Consider the following 22,551-nt stretch of genomic DNA (forward strand, 5'->3'; position numbering starts at 1 on the left):
AAAAATTGCAGAAGTAAAGTAAGGCAAACTTTCAGGGACCATTACTATGGTCTTCAGTGTTACATTATCCTTCTGAAATTATTTTATTTTATACTTTTATCATCTAATTTGCCGATTTTAATATTATTAAAAAAGCTGACTTTTCAGCTCATTACTCCAGGCTTCAGGGTCACTTGATCCTTCAGAAATGCTCATTTGATGCTCCCTCAGTTATTATTCACTTATTATAAGTGTTTAATTATCAATAATGGTTCTTGAAAACAAAACTATGAATGTTGAAAAAATAATAATTCAGGATTCATCGATCTCTTTACTTTCACTTTTGATCAATATATTCTTGCTGAATGAAAATATTAATTAATTATTATCTTTTTTCCTTTTTTAATCTTACCTTAAACTTTTGAATGGTACTGTATCACAGTTTCCACAAAAAATATTATGCAAATTTCAATATCGAAAACACGAAAATAATAACTAATGTTTCTTGAGCAGCATATTAGAATGATTTTTAAAATATTATTTCACACTGAAGACTGGAGTAATGATCTTCATTCCTTGCGCCACAGGAATAAATTACATTTTTAAATATTTTAAAGTAGAAAAAAGTAATAATATTTCACCATATTACTGTTACCATATTACTGTTTTCCTGTATTTTTTATCATCAAATAAATGCAGCCTTGGTAAGCTTTGGTCAAAACAATTATTACTGTAGTTGCAGCACTAGCCTTATTTGTCAGAGTACAGTTAATCTTTAGATTTTTGGGTAAACTATCCTTTTACCTTCAAGTACAGTGAGCTTTAAAATAGGAACCTCTGTGAAGCTATGAAATGTAATTGCTCCCAGTTTTTTAAATATTAACCTTTTTTTCTACCTACACATCTACACAAGCTGGAGGTGAAAGAAGTCCTATTCAAGTGCAGAGGAGAGTGGGGTGTAACGCTGTTCTGCAGGATGGGTTCACAGTAAGTGGTTTGCTGTAGATGTCTGTACTCTGGTGGGTGAATACATTTGTGACATTTGATGATAGGCAGATTGATTGTGGTGCCTTCAGGATAAATACTGTAGGTGAACTTTAAATACACTTTTGGTTGGTAAAATCCACTCATTCTCCACAAGGGAGGTTAAATTGAGGCCACAGACGCTCAGAGATGCCTGCACAATCCTGGCGTGACGGTAAACTGCTCCTTCTTCCTGCTGGAGGGGATTCTGTGAGCCACTTTAACACAGTTTGACCCACCATGAATTAAAGATTGGCTGCCTCTTTCAAAACCCCAAACTACCACCACTAATGCCACCAATGGCAAATCTAGGTCTAGATTACTCATATTTTCAAGTGCTTTAGGAAGAAAGCATGTTTTTAAGTCAGTCCTTACTTGTGACAACAGTTTGTTGTTACTGTCCCCTAGAATCCGGACCTTGGTTTTAATGGCGAATGTAGTTTGAGGATGGATCTGAAAGACAAAGAAAGGAAAAGATCAATTAGAATTCTAAAGTGAAAAAAAAGAAAGAAAGAAAAAGAACTAGTGATTGATACTGTTGTCAAAGAATAAATTAGTATTTGTTGTTTAATTCCGTATACTAATTTTTTACTCTACTGAACTAAATAAACAGCCCTGAATGAGATTTAAACTGCTGGAAATTTCAGTTTAATTAAAGACTGAGAGCATACAGCCTGTGGTCTATTTTGGGGTTTGTTTTGATTTATTTGATTCAGTTTACTTGATTTCTTATGCATATGTGATTTTAATTTAATCCCACGGTTTCTTTAATCTTAAAATGATCTTCCCTTCTGATAACCACAGTTGAGCTCATTTCATTTTCTCTGTATACTTTGTCAAAGAATTCAAATGACCAAAAAGAATCATTTGTGGTTTGATGTGGTCTGTAGAAAGCCAGTAACTTTGGACGCAAGCAATCAATGAGTAATGCTGCTCATTTAATTCTGGGCTGGCATCAAGGTTCAGGCCAAGAATGCATGGAAAACTCATGTCACCATAGACTTCATAACATGCAAGACTGAAACAAAAATGGAACAAAATTGAATTATAAGATTGCACATTACACTATCATTTTAAGTGAAAGATAAAACTATTATACTGCAGTATATAAAATATAGAACAGTATATACTGTTATATATAACTGAAAAACAGAGGATTTTTACTGGAAACATTTTTGAGTAATGAAGCAAACATATCGTTAAATCATAGTTTTGAAAAGATTAAAAAACGTTTGAAAAAGACCATTTGAACTGGTTTCATGGAAACAACTAGGAGCATCGTAACAGGCACTCAGATCAGACTTTACACTGCCATAAAATATTTCCTATTTGTAAAATATATAACACTGCAATTTTACATCTGGTCTCACTGACCAACTGAGACACCTGGCTTTCCGACCTTCTTGAGTTTCCTACCACGTACAATGTTGACCATGAAATAAAGCACACACTTTGATTTATCCTTTTGAAACTTTTTTTTTTTATACATTAGCCATCCAAAGATTAAAAATGTGCTGAGTTAGCTGGGAAACTGTTACAGCCAAAAGGTCCTTATGAAGCAAGAAAAGTTTATGTGCACTGAATTTACTTTTTGCTGATTTTAATCATTTAATCCAAGCACTTATGTTCAATGTTTAGCAAAAATGAAAGCCTTGCAATAATGTTGTTCATATATCCTCTGAAATAAAGACATGGCTGTGGTTTACAGGGTGTAGAATATGGGCGGCATTAGTTATTAGCCTAATAGATAAACCCACTGCCATGTCTAAATAAAACCCTCATCAGTGAACAGTGAGGCAGTGCTGGCGGCTACAAATCCCTAGTGACACTCTAATCTAACTTCATCTGGCTGACTGAACGATGGGCACAGGCCAAGATGATTATGAATCAACTCTGAAACACAAAACCCCGGACCAGCGTCCAAGTGAAGAGATCCACCCACTACCAAAAATCATTCCAACCAGAACCAGCTACTAGAAATAGGACTCCACTACCCAAAACTATTCAGTTTCCATCATTCCAGGGAGCTTTTGATTGTTCAAAACTGAAAAAGAAAATAATTTTCATAAATTTCTGACATTAAATAATGAATTTTAAACAGTTTTTTAAAATTGTAATTCAATTTAAGTTTTTTAATTTTAAACTGATTTTATTTTATCAGTTTTAGACTTTAATGTATGTAACAGTTCATATGCCAATGCATAAATAGAATTTTACTGTTATATTAACCCCACCTTTTTTTTTTACGTACAGCAAGGACTTAATATTTTGGTGTCATTCGCTTCCAGTTATTACCAGTTCTTATTGTAAACTGGTATTTCTTATCATATTATTTAAATTTATTATCATAATTAAAAACCACAGTAGTTTGTAGAACAAAAAACACAAATAGCTTGAGTTTAGGTCCAATTTGTATTCTTCTAGTTACTTTTGCACATTCATGGAAAAAAAAAAATAGCTTTACTTGCGCATTGCAAATGAAGTGGACATGTTGCAAATTCAAAGTGATGTTAGTATTTTACTTTATATGCATTGTGTGGGATTTAGTACCCGGATTTAGTAACTTAAACTTTTGGGCATTATTTAAACCTTCAGCTCCTTGTAAAACCTCCAAAATATTTGTTTCATAGGTGTGTTTGTATGGTCTGTTGTGTATATCCGTAGTCTTTATTGTTATGCAATTATATAGTAAAAAAACAATATATGTAATTCCTTTCTAGCACACAAGTAGGCCTATAGCATTTTGTAGTTTGAGACTCAGTCTTGAATGTATTAAGGAGACAGGACTGCACAATGATCAAATACATCTGATGTGCTGATCAGCTATTTGTGCACATTAGCTCAGTGAAATGACATGGGTTTTTTTTATGTGTGGTGGCAAAACGTGGGATGAGCATGTGGGGGTGGGGCAGCGGGGGGCTGTCCCTCTCGCTTTGTTCGCTTCCAATAGCATCAGCAATTCTATGACCCACTTCTATAGCCACCACTGCGGCACAAGGCTCTCACGGGAATCTTCAGGACAGGCCACATGAGCAGCGACTGTTAAGCTGTCTTCATGACATCACAAGCAGTCCCTTCCAACAGCAGTCACACCCAAAGCCTACAAATGCAGCAGGGTTTGTTCAGAGAGAATTGAGATGAGTTCCTACTTCTTGGAAACAGGCTGATGAGCCTACAGAAATGGTCATTCAGTTTCCTTTGAATGTCTGTTGCAATACTTTGGGCGCTGCCTCCTGTGTGCAAGCATGCGTTTTAAATACAGCCAAATCAAAACTCTGTGTGTGTTGAGTGTGTGTGAATAAACTGCTAGTGAGTCTTGAAGGAGAGAAACAGAAAGGAAAAACTAGTGGGAAAAACTCAAAGTGAAAGCTTTAAATGGGTGTGTTCATTTAAAATTGAAAAAATTTAAGTTGCTGGATTAATTGCAGCAAGACGTGGCAGTCCAAAGCAGAAAACAACAGTCCCTATAATAATTCATTCCATACAATCTGAATCTCATTTCTGTTAGAAAACTACAGCAAGGCAGACAATGAAATTTAAATTAAAGAGAGTGGGAAATCTGCAGACCGGATGAAGAGGGAAAAAAAACAAAAAACCCCCACTAAATTCACTCAGTTTAGAATTCAAACTTGGCTAAAAAGAGAAAGTCAGACAAAATCTTTTTTTTTAAGCCTGCATGACCTTTCTTGTCTCACTGGAGGATAGAGGAAGTAAGAAAGATGAGAGGAGAAAACAAAGAATGTTAGCGAAAGACAGAAATAGATTGAGAGAAGACATGTTTGTATAGTGAGTTCATGTTCATCGGCTATAGATTGTTCGCTATCACTACTTCTCTATTAGGGACTTGGACAAACTAGTTTTTTTAAAACTGGAAAATGTACATTATATACAAATTGTGCTACTTGTTGAGAAGACTTGTGCTATCACTGTTCTAACAATTTTCAGCTGACAATTCATAAAAAATGGTTGAAAAATCCAGGTCCAGACACACCAAACCAACATCAATGAACACGAAGCAATGAATGCCGACTGTGGTGAAAAAAATGCAAACATGAAAAAAATTTCAATTATAAACAAAAATCAAAAATTCACTTGAAAACACCACAAAGACTACTACAACCTGTGCTACAACCTACAGCCATCTACAAACTGTGTCTACCCAGCTAACAGAATTTTGTTATAAGAACATTCTCCAAATATTCAGTGTTGGTTCTGGGAACATAAAAAAGTGTCCAGGTTTTCTTTACGTTAGAGGAACGCTTTTAAAAGGTATGATGTTCCTCAAATGTTCTTTCAACTTAATTTTGATTTAAAACATTCTAGGAACATTGATTTATAACATTCCAAGAACATAAAAATATCCAGTTTCCTTAGTTTTTGTGTTAGAAGAATGTTATTTAATTTACTTTAATGTTATTTAAGTATGTCACTCTACTAACATTAATGAAACTGGATATTTTTTGTGTTCTTGGAATGTTGCAAATCAACATTCCTAGAATGTTGAATTTTAAATCAAAACTAAGTTGACAGAACCTTTGAGGAACATCATACCTTTTAAAAGCGTTCCTCTAACATCAAGAAAACTGGAAATTTTTTTATGTTCCTAGAACCAACACTGAATATTTGGAGAACGTTCTTGTAACAAAATACTGTTAGCTGGGTACAGTCTTACACCGAAGGTGAAGACAGCAATCACCAGTTTAACGTATCAGATTTAAAAACACTTTAAATTTTACCAGAATACTATTCCAAATTATCACCAGCTCATAGACAATTTTTGATTTTTTTAGAACCTGCACCTATCTGTTTACTTTCTGCTTGACTAAACAAAAATACTGAATTGTTTTAAAATGTTTTTTCGAACACTCCCTCGCCTGCTATTCATCAGGCCTCACCAGGTAAACACATCCCACTTCTCAATAATCTCAAACCTTTGGTTGCCATGTTGTGCTAGGAATTCAAACAAACAAAGCATCATATTAGAACCAAAAGCAGCATGAGATTTGACCCAGATCTATGTAACTTCATTGGAAACAACAGTGATAATTCAAATCAATTAGTTGTTTTAACCAGGTTCATTGATATTATTTAACATATCAAACAATAAAGAAAATGAATCAGACTTCACAACACTACAACTAATCTTAGGAGAAAATTGCAGTCAATGAGCACTGGTAGAAAGAGTGGTAATGATGAGAATTGGTCACAAACATGCAGAAAACAGCTGGACTGAATGACTAAAACAAGACTGGATCCCAACGACTCATTGTATGGACAAAAACAGATACCTTCTTTTGTGTTCCACAGAAGAACGTAAGCCATTACATTACACCTTCAATCAATACCTAAGCTAGGAAAATTGTCTTTTATCTTTTTCTATCCCATTATAATATTCAAAGACAACTACAAGTCATTTATATGCTGACTCTACAGAAAGTGTAAATAATGTGGTTTTGTGGCAGTTTCAAGTCACATTTATTACTTCATACAATACAAACCACTTTCAAAGCAACTTTGCAGCAATAAACAGGAAAATAACAGTGTTGCAAATTCAGTTACTTCAATTTTAGCTGTAAAGCAGATCAAATGTCATTATTCAGCTTGATTTAGTTCAACGTTAATTCAATTTATATCAATAACCAGTGTTCATTTTGCAAATTTGTAGCAAATCAATTATTAAACACTTTAAAGGGCTGCTCATAAGACAACTGTGTCATTATTCAGCTCAATTCAGTTCAAGTCTTTTTTTTTTATCCAGTAGTGTCACTGCAGTCAAATCGATAACATTTCTGAATTTCTGAGTCTTATAAAACACTGCTCTTTGTCCAGATTAGTGGAAGAGTCTTTTTTTTGTATTTCCGTTTACTGCCACTAATTGATGCATTAATATTACACTTGACACTTCACCTCTAAGATGTGTGACACCTAGTCTTCAAACTGTTACAATAATCTGTTTTATAAGCTTGAGCTCCCAGACATTTTAAATTAAACAGTGCTTTCAGAAAATATAACCCCTTGTTCTCATTCCCTTGTGTTGAAGTCAAAGAAAATGTACATTTTAAATGTAACATGACATGTTTATTTTTAATCCGTCAGATGGCATAAAAATATAGCTGACTGCCTAAGAAATATCATTTTCTTTGTGGGGTCACTTGCACAACGGATCAGCTGTCTTGATCAAGCTGGAGGAAGACCAAAACTTAATATGTTGCGTTTAATTCGACATTTAGTTGGAGAATTCACATAAATGTCAGAATGTGATTAATAACCTCAAAATTGCTAAATATTGGTCTAGTTAAATTTATTTCGGGCTACCAAAATCTGTAGAGTGCCTGCCCGAGGGGCTACCAGGTATTTTGAAATTTTGCGAGCCCTTTTGATGAATCGGCCTGGATGCCATATTGGTGTATCACTAGTTGACCAACCATACATTGTCATTCACTGAACAAAGTAATTATAAAAACTGTACGTAAAAAAAAAGAAAAAAACAAAAACACCTGCCAATCCATTATGTTCACGTGTAGATGTGCCTCCCACTTTTAATTCTCTTAAGAGCAGACAGACACACACAGGGCAGGCTGGAGTATTTAAGCTGTTTGTTTGCTGGTGGGTGGCATGCAGAGCGCCTGCGGTACAATTCTAGCCAATTCCACAGAGTTTTAAGTAATGCTGACACCACAAGCCTCAAAATTTCAGTGCATCCTCTTAGCCGGGTAAAGGGTGTGATCTCACCACTGGCAAGGGAACCCTTATGTAACCCAATGAGTTTATCTAGGAAGACATGAACTTCAATTATCTGTGTTGTTTCTGGGCAAGTACAAATTTCTACTCCTCTGCCACGGACCACTAACATTACAGAGATCGCTGGAGAGAAATCTCAATATTTTACAATGTGGACATAATGCAGCAAGTCAAAAAGACTCACAGATTTCATATGAGACATGAACCATGACCTTAGAGTTTGAAATGACAGCGAGATTGCTCATGGGATATTTACTGGAAGTTGTGCAATTTTATTTGCAGATGCCTATAGTCTCAGGGAAAAAAGAGAAACATGAGACAAAAAACAAAACAAAAACAAAGACTGAACTGACTTCTCAACAGCTCAGAGCAATTTGACTTGAAGGTGTCAGAACAACATGTGTGAACATGTACCAATATTTCTTGTTTAAATTCTTGTTCTTAGTCAAAAACATTTCAGAGCATTTTGGTGTCTACTGTGGTTTTATATAACAGTCATAAGTGCCCTATTTATAATGTATGGTTGCTTGCAGTGGACTGAAGATGTTTCACAAGAAACTTAACAAGGCAACTTGGGAATATTCAAGTTCTACCGCTGTTCTCATTTCACTTGGCTGTGTAGTATATGAAAAAAAATAATAAAAAAATAGAGAAAGAAAAAACTTTCACAAGTGGAAAAAGTACAAAAGTAAATAATTTGCATTTTGTAGAGGAACTGCTACTGAGAGTACAACTTGACACGCTTTCTGAATGAGCTCAACTAAAACAATCTGAAAGCTATTTTAGAAGACTAGCAGCTCATTATACATTTATAAAAGGCTGGAATGTGTACAATGCAGTGGTCCTAAAAATATGTGGATGCTTGTGGACACTTAACTCACATTTAGATAACTAAACATTACAACAAGTGTCAAACTAATTCAGTTAATTGCTGTTGTTGTTGTTTTTTTAAATGTATAACCATCAAAGAATTCAGAGAGAGAGAGAGAGAGAGAGAGAGAGAAAACATCTACATCTTCCATGCTATAATAATAATAATAAAGGTTTCTTGAATAAATCTGCATTTTTGAATGATTTCATACTGATCAACACTGAAGACTGGAGTAATGGCTGCTGAAAATGGAACTTTGCATTACTAATTAACTAAATATCAAACAAACAAATCACACATACATTTAAATAAATAAAAAAATATATTTTCTAAGCTAATATTTTACACAATGCGACAATATTTTCAAAGAGCTATCAGTCATAAAATTTTAACTTTAAACAATGATGGATTCAAGTCTATATTACAAAACAACAAGTCTATAGCCTTAGTTTGGGTATATTTAATGGTGCCTATGTTTATACTTCCATGGTCAGGTCTCCTTGTTATTATCTTCCCACATATTATGCAACTGACCCTGGAAAAATATTACTTCAACATGCTAATGAACCACAGCCATGCCTGCATCGCTCTCCAAGCCATGTCTTTCCATAAGGGCTGAAGGTCTATCGGAACATAAAAGTGCATGTCCATGCAGTATAGCTTCTGCTTCTGTGGTCTCCTTGTGGGATAGTAGGAGTGTGAATTTTAAAACATGCCTCTTTCCTACACCAGATCCAGGTGACATTTCAAGATCTGTCTATGAGGTCCCGCAGAAACCTGAGGCCATTTTCAAATGCATTCTCGCCCGTCTTAGTGCCTACCACCAAACCAGTGTCCTGTATAATCTCTGACCACTGAATGTTCACTGGTCCCACTGGGCACTAATGGAGCCACAATATGAAGACCTCAGGCAAGCTCTGATTTTATCTGATAGAAACCGCTTCAGTGCAGGTTTTGCAGAGCCCAGACTGACACATCTGTCAGAGCTCCACCAGTGATATCTTTCACCAGATTCATGAGTTTCCCAATTAGTGTAGTTTACATAACAACCTCATTTGTGTTTTTCATAAAATCAGGGACAGTGTCCCTAGTGTAAGGACAGTTTCTGTGATAAGACATCTGACGTTTGCTGCAGTGTTGTTGCATATCAATTTTCAGGCTTGTTTCTAGCGAGAAATGTTCTTTGGTTTGCAAGACAACTGTTGTTCTATTCATTCATTGGTGAATGAGAGACTGATGGCATTTTTGAAACAAGCCTTGACATCCTTTGAAGTTAAAAAAAAAAATAGCAAAGTGACAATACCACAGGAGAGGATAGCACACACTATCCTCCAAAAACACAAAAAATGGTATCCTAGCAACAGGTGACTGATGCTGGAGGGTTTCGCTTTATTCCATAAATGAAACTAGAGCTTAACCTGCTCAGATCTTTCTCGGTCTGTAAGCTCAAAAGTGATTTTTAAAAGTACAGAACTATTTCATGTTGTGTATCAGTTATGTAAATTAAGTAATGGTTTTCACAAAAATAAAACGAAAAAAATAAAGTGCCCCATTACACCATTTCAAATATTAACTTTCATGCAGCGTGTAATGTAGCGGTATGTGAATGTAAACGATCTGCAAAGTTGTAGAGTTGAAAGTGCAAGGCAAATAAAGTTATCGTCTCCCAAAAGAATGAACTATGAAGAGCCTAAACAAGTCATCAGTAATTTGAACAGCTACACGTCACAGGGTAACACATTTGCATAATTCCCACCTACTGTATGTTCTACGTTGTCCGGCCGTGAACAACCTGACCCTGCTCTCAAACACTGTAGATTGTTCGTGTGGTTAACCTCATGTCGAGAAGACGCTGTGTCCTATACTGTGAAAGTAAATTTATAAATTCAAATGTATTTTCACTTCAGAGTATAGGCTCACAGAAAGGATAGGTTTAGAGATACTTAATCTTGGAATTGCTTCGAACAAATCTTTGGAAAATAAGATGATATTAATTACATATTTTGAGAAAACTAAAGCATTTTTTGACCTTGCATGCATGTTATCTTACTGTAGGAGACTCCCAAAACAATATTATGAACCTTTAAAATGGCATAATAGAGGCACTTTAATTGAACCTTATTGCAAAGAGGACAGAATCAAATTATTGAGTCAATAAACAGCTTCATCTAAGCTAAAATGGATGTCCCTTGCAAGGCAAAAAAGGATAGATTTATGTAAAGGTCTGTCCAATTTATAAAGGTCTGTCTGTCTCACAGCTTCTGAAGCGTGGAATGCTCCTGGAATGTTGCTGCATGGCTAAAAACCTAAGAGCACCTAAGAGCAAAAGCAAACTGTGTAAGATAGCTTAAGAACATAATTATTCAGAGATGCTGTTCTTTCATTAATACACTTTGTAAAGCCACTTGGCTTTTAGATAAGCTCTACATATTGCTGGAGACTGAATACAGCAAAAACCACAGCAAGGCAGTGGTCAAGAAAATTTGATGATTTGAAGAAATGTATTAATTTTCCAAACTATAAATAGTGGCTTGGCCTGTTTCTAAGCAGGATGCTTAATCACAGAGGTAAGAAAATACAAGTAAAGGGAAAGAGGGAAGAAAACTGAGAAAAAAAGAAAAAAAAAAACTATTTGCATCATGGCCGAAATGCCAGCACAAGCTGAGCATTCATTTTCAACAATTCAGCAGTTTCCAGTTTTGCAGAACACGCTGCAAATTTCCAAAGTATGCAAAAGTCCATAATCCCATGATTTGCTAAAATGAGACCACTGTTGTACTGGTGAGGGCACACACTCCTCCAATCTCATCCTCACCAGATCACTGGGACGCCAACAGCTCAGAAAGTTTTCCTGTCTGCAGACATGCCCAGGGTATTCAGGTTTGTGGATGATCAGTTCTTTCTAGCAAACATGAACAGGCAGACCCACAATTCTTCAAAAGCAAGAGGATATATGAAGATCCCGTTTTGGAGATTTTAGGTATGGAGCCCCTAAGGAGACTTGGTGATCGAGAAAAAAAAAGAGATTAGAGGAAAATTATAATTCTCACATTCTCTCACAAAAGTATTGCAGTCAACAAAAAAAATTGTGTCTGCATGTAAAAGCATTAAAATATAGTTTTCTTATTTCCATCACAAACGTTCAAACAAACAACTTTCTCAGGGGAATGCAAAAGTTTTGCAGAGAACACGAAAACATTCAAATTATTCCTCCAATCTCATTTTATCATCACAGTGTCCCTTTAGTGACAGTGATACACCATGTAGAAATTATCTATGTGGGATGAACGAATGAAGTTGAAAGCAGGATACTTACAGTATGACTGATTTCATGAACCCCAAAAATAACACTTAATAAAGTTAATGACAAAATTTTCTAGCAAGAAAATAATACAGATGTTAAGAAAAAAGGTCCAGAAATTGCATTGCACAAATTGGACAAAGTCATCAGAATAACATCTGGGACACTGGGACAAAATGTCAAAGGGGAATGAAAGACACACTCTGTGAATTTGTGTAGAGAATACGCTCTCTTGGCAGATTGCAGAAACAGCTGACGCTCACAGGAAGATCTCCCTCCAAATTGGCCTCTGATGACATTGGGGACACTTTAATTAAGTGTCAAAATATGAAGGTCAGTTTGCGTCAACAGAATGTGAATGCTGATTGTGCTGTTTGGAGCAGCTAGTGCCCTGCCATTGTGCCACCTGTTTACTTCATTAACAACTTAATTACACAGCATTTCATTAGGCAGCAATAAATAAACAGAAAATCAATGCATTCCCACTTGGACAAAGCTTAGATTAATGCAACAAATGGCTCTACAAGCACAAGTCAAATACTGCTTATGAAAGTTCTAAAAAATAGGCATATGCAAAACTATATATACTCTATATTTTCGCAACCAATAATAGGTGAGTAGCCTGAATGGCTAGTTGGTCTTCAGAATAAGAATAATAAGGCTGGTTCTGGATTCACCTGACATGCGATTCTTTAGGGACAGGAGAAGAGGACATGTTCATGAGTTCCAAAACAACGGTCTCATTATTTACTCTCATGCTGTCCCAGATAAACACTCCATCTCTCTGAGCTCATATAATGCAGGTTTATGGATCCCTCAAAGTTGACCCTTCAAAAACCATGCAAAACAAACACAACAGGAATCTATTCAACTCCAGTTTAGGCTTGCTGCAGTAGTTGGTGTTACTGGTAATACCCGGTGTTTGGCTGTACACGATTACATTACTTGCACACCGTGGTACCGCCCCCACTGTCGTTTTGCTTTTCTTCGCTCTCTCTCTCTCTCTCTCTCTCTCTCTATATATACACATTTAAACAAAACGATTTAGATCAGTTGGACAAACGGACACTACAGTTGTAAGCTGAAAGTGTCCACTCTTATCCATACAACACGTGCTGCAGAGCCACAGCACAGTTCAGCAGAAGTCAGATTTCACTAATCACGTGAAAAGAGTACACACTGATGATGATGATGATGGTGGGGGATTTGTTTTCAAATGAAATGTAAAATCATCTGTTTGGCAATATTTTGATTTTAAAAAGATCATTTCTTAAACCAGAGAAGGTTTAAAGTTTCTGTTTTAGTCTTGGAAAGTGAAAGGTGTAAAGATGTAAGCACAACAGACAATCATCTTTGCTTGTAAAACATGATATCAAGATCGCAAATAAAAAAAATTTTTTTTTTTTTTACATTTATACAAGAACAATACAAATATTTCTAACTTGAAGCATCAACTTTGGGGGACCATGCACGTGCACTATATGATGACGGATGATAACGGAGAGCTCAATGCTCAGTTTTACTCACCCAAATACAGCTGTCCAGCTTAAAGGGGTCACATGATGTTGCTAAAAAGAACATTATTTGGTGTATTTGGTGTAATGAAATGTTTATGCAGTTTAAGGTTCAAAAAACACATTATTTTCCACATACTGTACATTATTGTTTCTCCTCAATGCCCCGCCTTTCTGAAACACATAGTTTTTTTACAAAGCTCATCGGTCTGAAAAGCGAGGTGTGCTCTGATTGGCCAGTTATCCAGTGCGTTGTGATTGGCCGAATGCCTCAAGCGTGTGATGGAAAGTTACGCCACTTGCCATATACGGTGATGCGTGTCCCAGTCAGAACACCGGTGCCACAAGACAAAAACAATAAAACCCATTACAAATGAGGCATTTGTTGCATCCAGTGGTGACATAATTATGGGTTATAATTCTTATAATAATGTTTTTATGCGTTGCGTTGCATCGCGCAGAATCAAAGTTATGCCTTCTTTCTTTGCGTGATCATATGGGCGGCGTTATGCAAATCTTCCCACATAGTGACGTAGAAATGTGGGGGCGTGTTAGAACGAGCCATTTTAGGGGGGTGTGGTTGACTCTTAACTTTTATAAAGAATATCTCTTTGGATTTGAGACTTTAGTGTTTGCAACTTTACAAATCTTCTTTTTGCACCAAGAGCTTTTAACACTCCAAAGAGATCAATTTTTATTTTTTGTAGTTCTCACTGTTGTTTAATAAGGAATGTGGGAATTTGTGACAGACTGCTTTCTGTCTGACTAAAGTCAGCTGAGGGTGTCTCTTTGCACCAAATCTCTCCTGGGCCAAACAAGCAAGAAAGACTTGCCTGTTGCCACACAAAAAGTGTAGAATATGGTCTCATGTTGAATTTCTTTGCCCTTTAAATCTTCCACGGATTCACTAATATCCTACATGCTGTGACAGAACACACAGGATGGTTTGTTTAAGAATAGAAAGTTGTGATTCATCTGTCTTGTGCATACAGGAAAAACAAGTTTTAAAAGAGCAACACTTCCTACGCTGGTCACCAGAGTGGAACACCCTTTAAACTTGAAGAATATATTTAAGAAAAGTAACAAATCTGACTAAAGAACTCTGCCAAGTTATAGGGCAATGCAATATGCAAACTTTTAAAATATTTTAGGGGTGTCCTACCTTCCTCTTGGAAGGCCATCTTTTTTAGCTCCGGTACACCTGTCTGGAAGTTTCTAGTGATTCTGAAGACTTTGATAAGCTGGATCAAGAGTGTTTAATTACAGTAAAACCTAAAATCTTCAGTATTGTGGCCTTCTAGGAAAAGGATTGGATAGCTCTGCTTTAAAATAATAGAAAAGAATAAAAGGATGAAAATTATCTGATCCCCACATTAAAGTTTAGAATCTGAAATTCCATGAATGTATACAGCATCATCACACTAAGACATAATCTGCAGGCTTGGCAAATTATTGAGCTGTGAAGAACTGGCTGAGCTAGTTTAACAGGTTCACTTTGACCATTATTGGGTAACTGCCCTCATTCTTACACTGGGCTCAGTGATTTTACTACTCCCTGAGACAAGGAAAACATCCCTCATGAGGTATCTCAAGGCAACAGCAACATACGTCCACTGAGAGATAAACCTCGTTTCCACCAAGCGGTATGGTTCAGTACAATATAGTACTCAATTATTTTCAGTTCCAGTTGTGAATGGTACCAAATTAGCAAACCATACCATACCACTTTTTTGGGACCATTCTGTTTGGGTACCTAGCACAGTAGTCCATCAATGGCATATGCCACATAAAACTTGCCAAATTCCACCTGTTAGGATTAAACCTAACCTATGAGGATAAACCAAAATACCAAGCATTGGTCATAAGACATTGACTCCGATAACTGCCAAACTGCTGCTAGTGCTGCATTTAAAAAAAGCTGAATTGAATTGCAATATAATAAACATTTGGATAATTAATCATTTCAAGTTACTTGACATGATTTTGAGTTTTAATAACCCTTAAGTATTTAAGAGATGCAGCCATTCACTGTGGTAATTACTTGCTGTTTATGTTCAATTTTGCTTAATTTTAAACTGAAATCATATTTGAGACCAATATTATTGTGTTATCATGGCAATTCCATGAGCCAATGATATCCAGATTCCCACCCAGAAGATATCCATTCAGAAGTTGCCCAGTAACACGATAGATGCAACATTGGTCTGTCTTTTTGTTTTATGCTCATATCAAAATATATATCAATATATCAAAAATATATGGGTACAAAGCACCCATGTGCATAGTCAATGTTTGAGCGGGAGATTTGAAATCATATAAAATATGGTTTATATGCATGAAGATCAGTAGAACACCTGTTGAATCTTGTTTTACTTTTAAAATCTGAATTGCAATCAAAATGTATTTCATTTCAGATATGTAGCCCACAGAAACCAATGTAAGAATATGCTAGCAATGTAGCACTACATCCTGTCCGTGTAAAGGCTTCAACTCTTGAAACCATGGAGTTGTGAGCAGTTGTGCAACACAGCGATGAAATATGAACCTGTCTTTGATGATTACCGCAGCACCATCTGTGCATTGGGACGGCCAACGGCTTGACTGATTGATGAGAGCCCTTAAGGAGGAAAGAGAGCAGGGGACCTCATAGTCACACACACTCTCCAACCCATGCACTCTCTGTTTGCCTTACTAGCCAATGTCTCCCACAAATACCTCCACAGGTCCCACTTCATTCACTTATCACCTTCCTACGGCTGTTAGCATGTCTGAAGAATCCCTGTGGAATGATGATACACACTCCAAACATCTATGTGCTCAATCTGACTGTCTTTTTAAATGACACTGCACTACATTTTGACTCCAGGCCACACATATTGACCCCTGGGGATTTAACCATGATAAAATGTATTTAATTGATCAGACAAGCTGGTATAGTGACAGGCCCATTTAAGATCAAAGTTACAACTTAGCCTAGCTGCAATGTAAAGGAGAAACGCTACAACTCATGCACATAACTTTTATACTAAATATTTTTGTCTTGCACTATTAAACTTAAAATGTTAAAATATTACTCAGATAAGGTAGAGTATTATATTAAAGTATTATTATTATTATAAAAATATTAATAGAATAATATTTATCATTGTGGTGATGACAATTTGGGGGAAAGCTGCTTAATTTTCAAAATGCAAAAAAAAGAAAAAAAAAAAAAAACCCTGAATAGCCCTAATAATAGCAATCAATATATATTATAAAAATACATTATATTTAGATTTTGGGGTGAAATGCGACTTAACAGTCTGATGACACTGTGAAACAATCGCTGATGCTGATGTTTTAAACACTGTTTAAGGCCACTCTTTATATATTACAAGCTTTCAAATCATTGTGTACATATGTATATAGTATATAGTAAAAGCAACTGCGAGGACAAAAGTTGTCTGAGAGCCTGAGAGTCAGGGAGAGCCTGTGTATATTGTCCTCTCATCTGAAATCCTGGTGCTGCTGAAGTGCGGCTAAAGCCAGGCTTAACATGCCATTTCATTACAGTTATCACACAGTCAGCTCATGTGGGTGTTTAGGGCTTCTTCTCGCTTCATAATGTTACGGTTGAATCACTGATGGCAGATGGACTATTCTGATGATGCTTTTCATACTTTCCTTGACAACAACACTGTTACTCACTTTTCACACTATGGGACAGTCACTAGCCTCCCGGTTTTCATCCAAAATATCTTAAAATGTGTTCCGAAGACGAACGAAGCTTTTACGGGTTTGGAACGACATGGGGGTAAGTGATTAATGACAAAATTTTCATTTTAGTGTGGAGTATCCCTTTAAGACTAGCTTATTCATTTTAAACACGCCCCCACATGTCTACATTACAATGTATTCGGCCAATCACAACGCACTGGACAGCTGGCCAATCAGAGCACACCTCGCTTTTCTTTTAACAATGAGCTTTGTAAAAATCGACGCGTTTCGGAAAGGAGGGACATAGAGGAGAAACAATAATGTACATTGTGGAAAATAACGTCTTTTGAACCTTAAACTGCATAAACACATTTCATTACACCAAATACACAAAATAATGTTATTTTTTGCAACATCATATGACCCCTTTAATATAATTGTGTATGTTATCTTATTACATGGTTACATAAACAGTTATTTGAACCAGTATTTTTATGTTGCCTACTTGTGCTTTTTTTGACTCTCAAAGCGATGGCAGCCACTGACATGCATTTTATGAATCATTAAGGACCGTTCAGCTAAAAATCGTCTTGTTCTACTGAAGAAAGTATACACCTACATCTCGGATGGCCTGAGAGTGAGTACATTAACAGCATTTTTTTTTTTCTTTAAATGTGTATATCTGACACAAATTCATTTTGTCAATTTTTTAAGAGCGTACTTAAAGAAATGCATGAAAAGCCCCAAAACTCCAATTTTGATTTCACTGGAGTTTTAATCAATGACGGCGGCAAAAACGGTCTTCTATACTCACCACTGAGTCCATTGGGGATGCTCCTGTGATGATGTGGAGCAGAGAGATCATCCATAGATCGTCTTATGGTGCCAATCTTGGTTTCTACAGTCTTGTGTATGTGATTATGATGATGGTCTGGGCTGCCAGCACTTCCACCGCTGGAGGTACTGCTCCCATCACCAACATCTCTGACAATGCTCGAACCTACATTCATGTTACTCAGACTGGACTGACTGTCTATAGAACTCCTAGATCCTGCTCCAGTCCTGTCTTCATCCAACATGAGAATGATCTCCTTGAGTTCTGCATTCTCCCGAAGAATGTTTTCCTGGTTGCCTTCCAGCTCCTTGAGTTTCTGCTGATAGGTGCTCACCTCCTTCCACACGGAGCTCGCCGTGTGCCTCCCAAACCTCTGCCATTCCCGAGACAGCTTCTTACCTTTCTGCCGATCATCATCGAGGAAGCAGCAGAGTTCCCTGAGCTCCTGGTTATCATCTAGCAGTTTCTGGTTGATCTCCTTTAGATTGCGGATCTCATGGAGGTGCACCTGCAGCCTGCGGTTGATGTCCTTCATCATGTTCCCATGTTCCAGCATTAGGTTCATTTTCTCACTGTCAGCCCTTCTCAGTCTCTTGATCAAGTCCTCTTTGCTCCATCTGACCAGTTCATCATCGGAAATCTTGCTCAGGTCATCATTAAGACAATGTTTTGCCATCATGATTCTCACAGAGGAACAGTCTTAGGGTTAAACATTCAACACAGATCTAACATAGTGATATATTCAATCCTAGAAAAACGCAGTGTAAAAACGCATTAAAAACAGATTCATGTATTAGATTGTGTAAATATTTACGGGAATCCTTTTAAAATGGAAGAGTATGCATGAACTGATTTGTATTCCTGACAAATTAATTTTCAAACATTCACCTTTATTATTAACGCCTCTCTTACCGATAACTTCGCAGTCACGCGTGGATTTATATATCCTAAAATGTGCGTGACATACAAATCCACGAGCATGGTTGTAAATGAATCGATGTTTTTCTCAAGAAAATAAATCTTCAGACGCGCGTGATCTTACAGGTTTCAGGAGCAATATTTCAAAAAATAACAACCATAAACACCGCCTTCATTACAAACACGCCTGCATTCACGGTAAAATTCTCCGGAAGCTCCAAAAGATCAGCTCAGAAGGGGTTTGCCGTATAACTCCTCAAGTGTGTCAGTGTCCAGGGTCTCGGGTTCGGTTCCCCTGGACTGGACTGGAGTGAAATGATCCGAGCGGATCCGAGCAGGTTCAGAGATGAGAGGCAGAAGGCAGGATCTGCCCTCTTAAAGAGACAGCACCTAATTCCCACAAAACACACTGACTGGTTTTAATTCTATTTTTAAAATTTAGATTATAATAGCTTTTTCAATTACAATTAAATTATAAGTAATTCATATTTAATTATAATTAAAACTACTTTTCCAATTTTTTTTATGTTAGTGTTGAAAGGTTATTTGTCGGAATGTTAAAATTCTGGCAAATATATTCTGTTTCCCACCCAAACTACACACCATTAATTCATTAATTCATTAATTCATTATTTATTATAATTTTTAAGTGAACTGAAAGAGTAAACCATTGAACGTCAATCATGCACTACACAGTGCACTGTTATTAAGTCACAATTTTTAAAGACCAACCTATTGGTTATAATGTAAAGTGAGAGAGGGGCAGATGGCTACCAGAGAAAGGCTATTTTACATTAAAAACAAATCCAAGAACTACAACTTTTTCGCAAAAAAATTAAAAATGGCATGATTTGGTTACCAGGAAACATACATGCAAACAAACTAAAATTTATACACACTGTAAGTTCATTTGGATAAAATTGTCTGTCAAGAATACAAATGGCATTACCAACAAATTATCTACAAAAATAAATAAATAAATAAATAAAAGAAACAGTTTTAACCTAGAATAAAACTGAAAAGTAAAATGAACATAAAATAAAAATAAAATAATAAAATAAATTGACTTTTTAATATTAACTGCAGATTTACATTACTGAAAAAAAACTGTATCAATTAATTATTTTTGTAGGTTGTTTACATGATATTCACCTATGTTTGGGTCCAATCTCATGCTTCTATTTTCTCACAAAATGTGTTTTGTGTGAAATGGAGTGAAACTTTGCAGGACAGTGGCTCTTTAGGCCCGCCGTTGGCCACCCCTGCAATAGTCACATATGTTTAAATTTTAGTAAAACCTTAACATATAATTTTTGAGCAATTGTTAAAATGTATTTAAAACCATAATAATAAAAATAATAAAATCAACAACAACAATAATAAAACGCTTATGGTTTCGACCATATAGAGCTAATCAAGGTCTTCAGGATTACTAGAACAGGCAGGTGTTTTGGAGCTGGAAGGAGCAACACTCTGCAGGACAGTTGGTAAACATCGCCCTCTAGTGGACAAAACCTCCATCCGGGTATTACTTATAAGCTATTCGAGGCGACGAAACCATCGACTACCAATCCGTAAAAAAATATTTTAGGTTGGCTGGTACATAAAATCTTTTCTTTTTAAATATTTTACTTCAATACCTTAATTGTTAGCCTCGATCTCAATTAATTCTTTTATTTTATTTAAAAAAAAATTATACAAAAAAAAGTTTAATTCTTTTTTCGGCACATAATCATTCGGTTTTTTTGGCATATAACCCATAAAAAAGGTACTAAGTAATCTTACTCAATATCCCAGTTGTTACATCACACTTCATGTAAAAAAAGCATCGCCATCTCCAAAATCCCTGTAACTGGCTCCATAGCTCAGTGGTTAGAGCACTGGTCTTGTAAACCAGGGGTCGCGAGTTCGATCAAAGCTTGTAAATACATGGTGATTTTTCTTGGGACATGTTCATAATATATTATCTTTGCACCATAGTAAAAAAAATGTTACAATTTCACCTAATACCAATAAGAAATACTGTACTTTAAGAGCAAAAGGACACCAAAACAGATTTTATATTTTAATACACTGTGTTTAATCTCTTTGGTTAAGCAGAGTATAGTGTGTAATATAAAACCATTTTAAAATCAGATTAACAGAATGTTTCAGGATTTTTGACATTTATTATATATATATATATATATATATATATATATATATATATATCTATATATATAATATATATATATATATATATTATATACCAGATACTTTCACAGAAATGCTGATTTACCCATTAGTTTGACTGGTTCTCATTGAGCATGTAGCCTGTTATGCTTAGATAATATTAATATTTATATAATCTACACAATGTATTTCTACAAAAACCTTAAATCGCCATATGAAGGACTATGATAAAACGGAATTAAATTAACCAGTATTTTAATACTTTTAATACTTTTGTGCTCAGGTTAATGTTTCAAGGTGATGTATGCAGGAGAGTTGTCAGAAAACAAGGGACTTCAATATGTATTATGAGCAGTGTTTAATGTAGCAGATCACTCCGCACTTGGGCCGTAGAGTTCCTGTGTATTTAATGTCAAAAGACTGTCCAGGAACCAGACTGAACTCAAATCTCTGAAGCAGTTTGCTGAGGTTACACCATGACATGTCATTATTATACAGCTATTGTTTACATGTCTACACATTGTGATACAGATTGAACTTTGGAACGCAGCAAAATTCGCATGAGCTTATGTGTGTGGTCTCCTGCAATTGTATGCATATGAATGAAAGTCAGTGGAACAAACAGAGCAACAAACCACCCCTTTTGGGGTGTCAAGTTAATGTTTTAATTTATGACAATGAATTATAAATGTGTTAATAATTATTTTAATCATTTCCATAACAAGGTTTTGGAAAACCACCTAATGCTGCAATTTTTTTAATTCAATGAATGAATCAGTATCAAGTAATTAATTAGGTTTTATTTTTAATTAATGGTTAGCCAATTAGAATGTCATGGAAAAGTTCATTTATTTCAGTAATTCAACTCAAATTGTGAAACTTGTGTATTAAATAAATTTAAAACACACAGACTGAAGTAGTTAAAGTCTTTGGTTCTTTTAATTGTGATGATTTTGGCTCACATTTAACAAAAACCCACCAATTCACCAATTTCAACAAATTAGAATACTTCAATAGTTAAAAAAAAAAAAAAAAAAAAAAAAAAAACATTTTTAGTGAATTGTTGGCCTTCTGGAAAGTATGTTCATGTACTGTACATGTACTCAATACTTGGTAGGGGCTCCTTTTGCTTTAATTACTGCCTCAATTCGGAGTGGCATGGAGGTGATCAGTTTGTGGCACTGCTGAGGTCAAGCAAACCAACACCATGGTCATTTAACCAACTTTTGGTGCTTTTGGCAGTGTGGGCAGGTGCCAAATCCTGCTGGAAAATAAAATCAGCATCTTTGAAAAGTTGGTCAGCAGAAGGAAGCATGAAGTGCTCAAAATGGGTGCAATGACTTTGGTTTTCTAAAAACACAATGGACCAACACCAGCAGATGACATTGCACCCCAAATCATCACAGACTGTGGAAACTTAACAATGGACTTCAAGCAACAGCTTGTCCACCCTTCCTCCAGACTCTAGGACCTTGGTTTCCAAATGAATTATAAAACTTGC

The 22,551-nt window shown here is 35.8% G+C and overlaps 1 pseudogene; it reads right to left on the reverse strand.

Annotated features, from left to right (window-relative positions):
* Window positions 1-19,099, reverse strand: part of LOC109085788 — a 31,352-nt pseudogene extending 12,253 nt beyond the window's left edge.
* Window positions 19,100-22,551: the final 3,452 nt, after the last annotated feature.

This window comes from Cyprinus carpio, chromosome A20 (assembly GCF_018340385.1).
Source record: "Cyprinus carpio isolate SPL01 chromosome A20, ASM1834038v1, whole genome shotgun sequence".
NCBI lineage: Eukaryota > Metazoa > Chordata > Actinopteri > Cypriniformes > Cyprinidae > Cyprinus > Cyprinus carpio.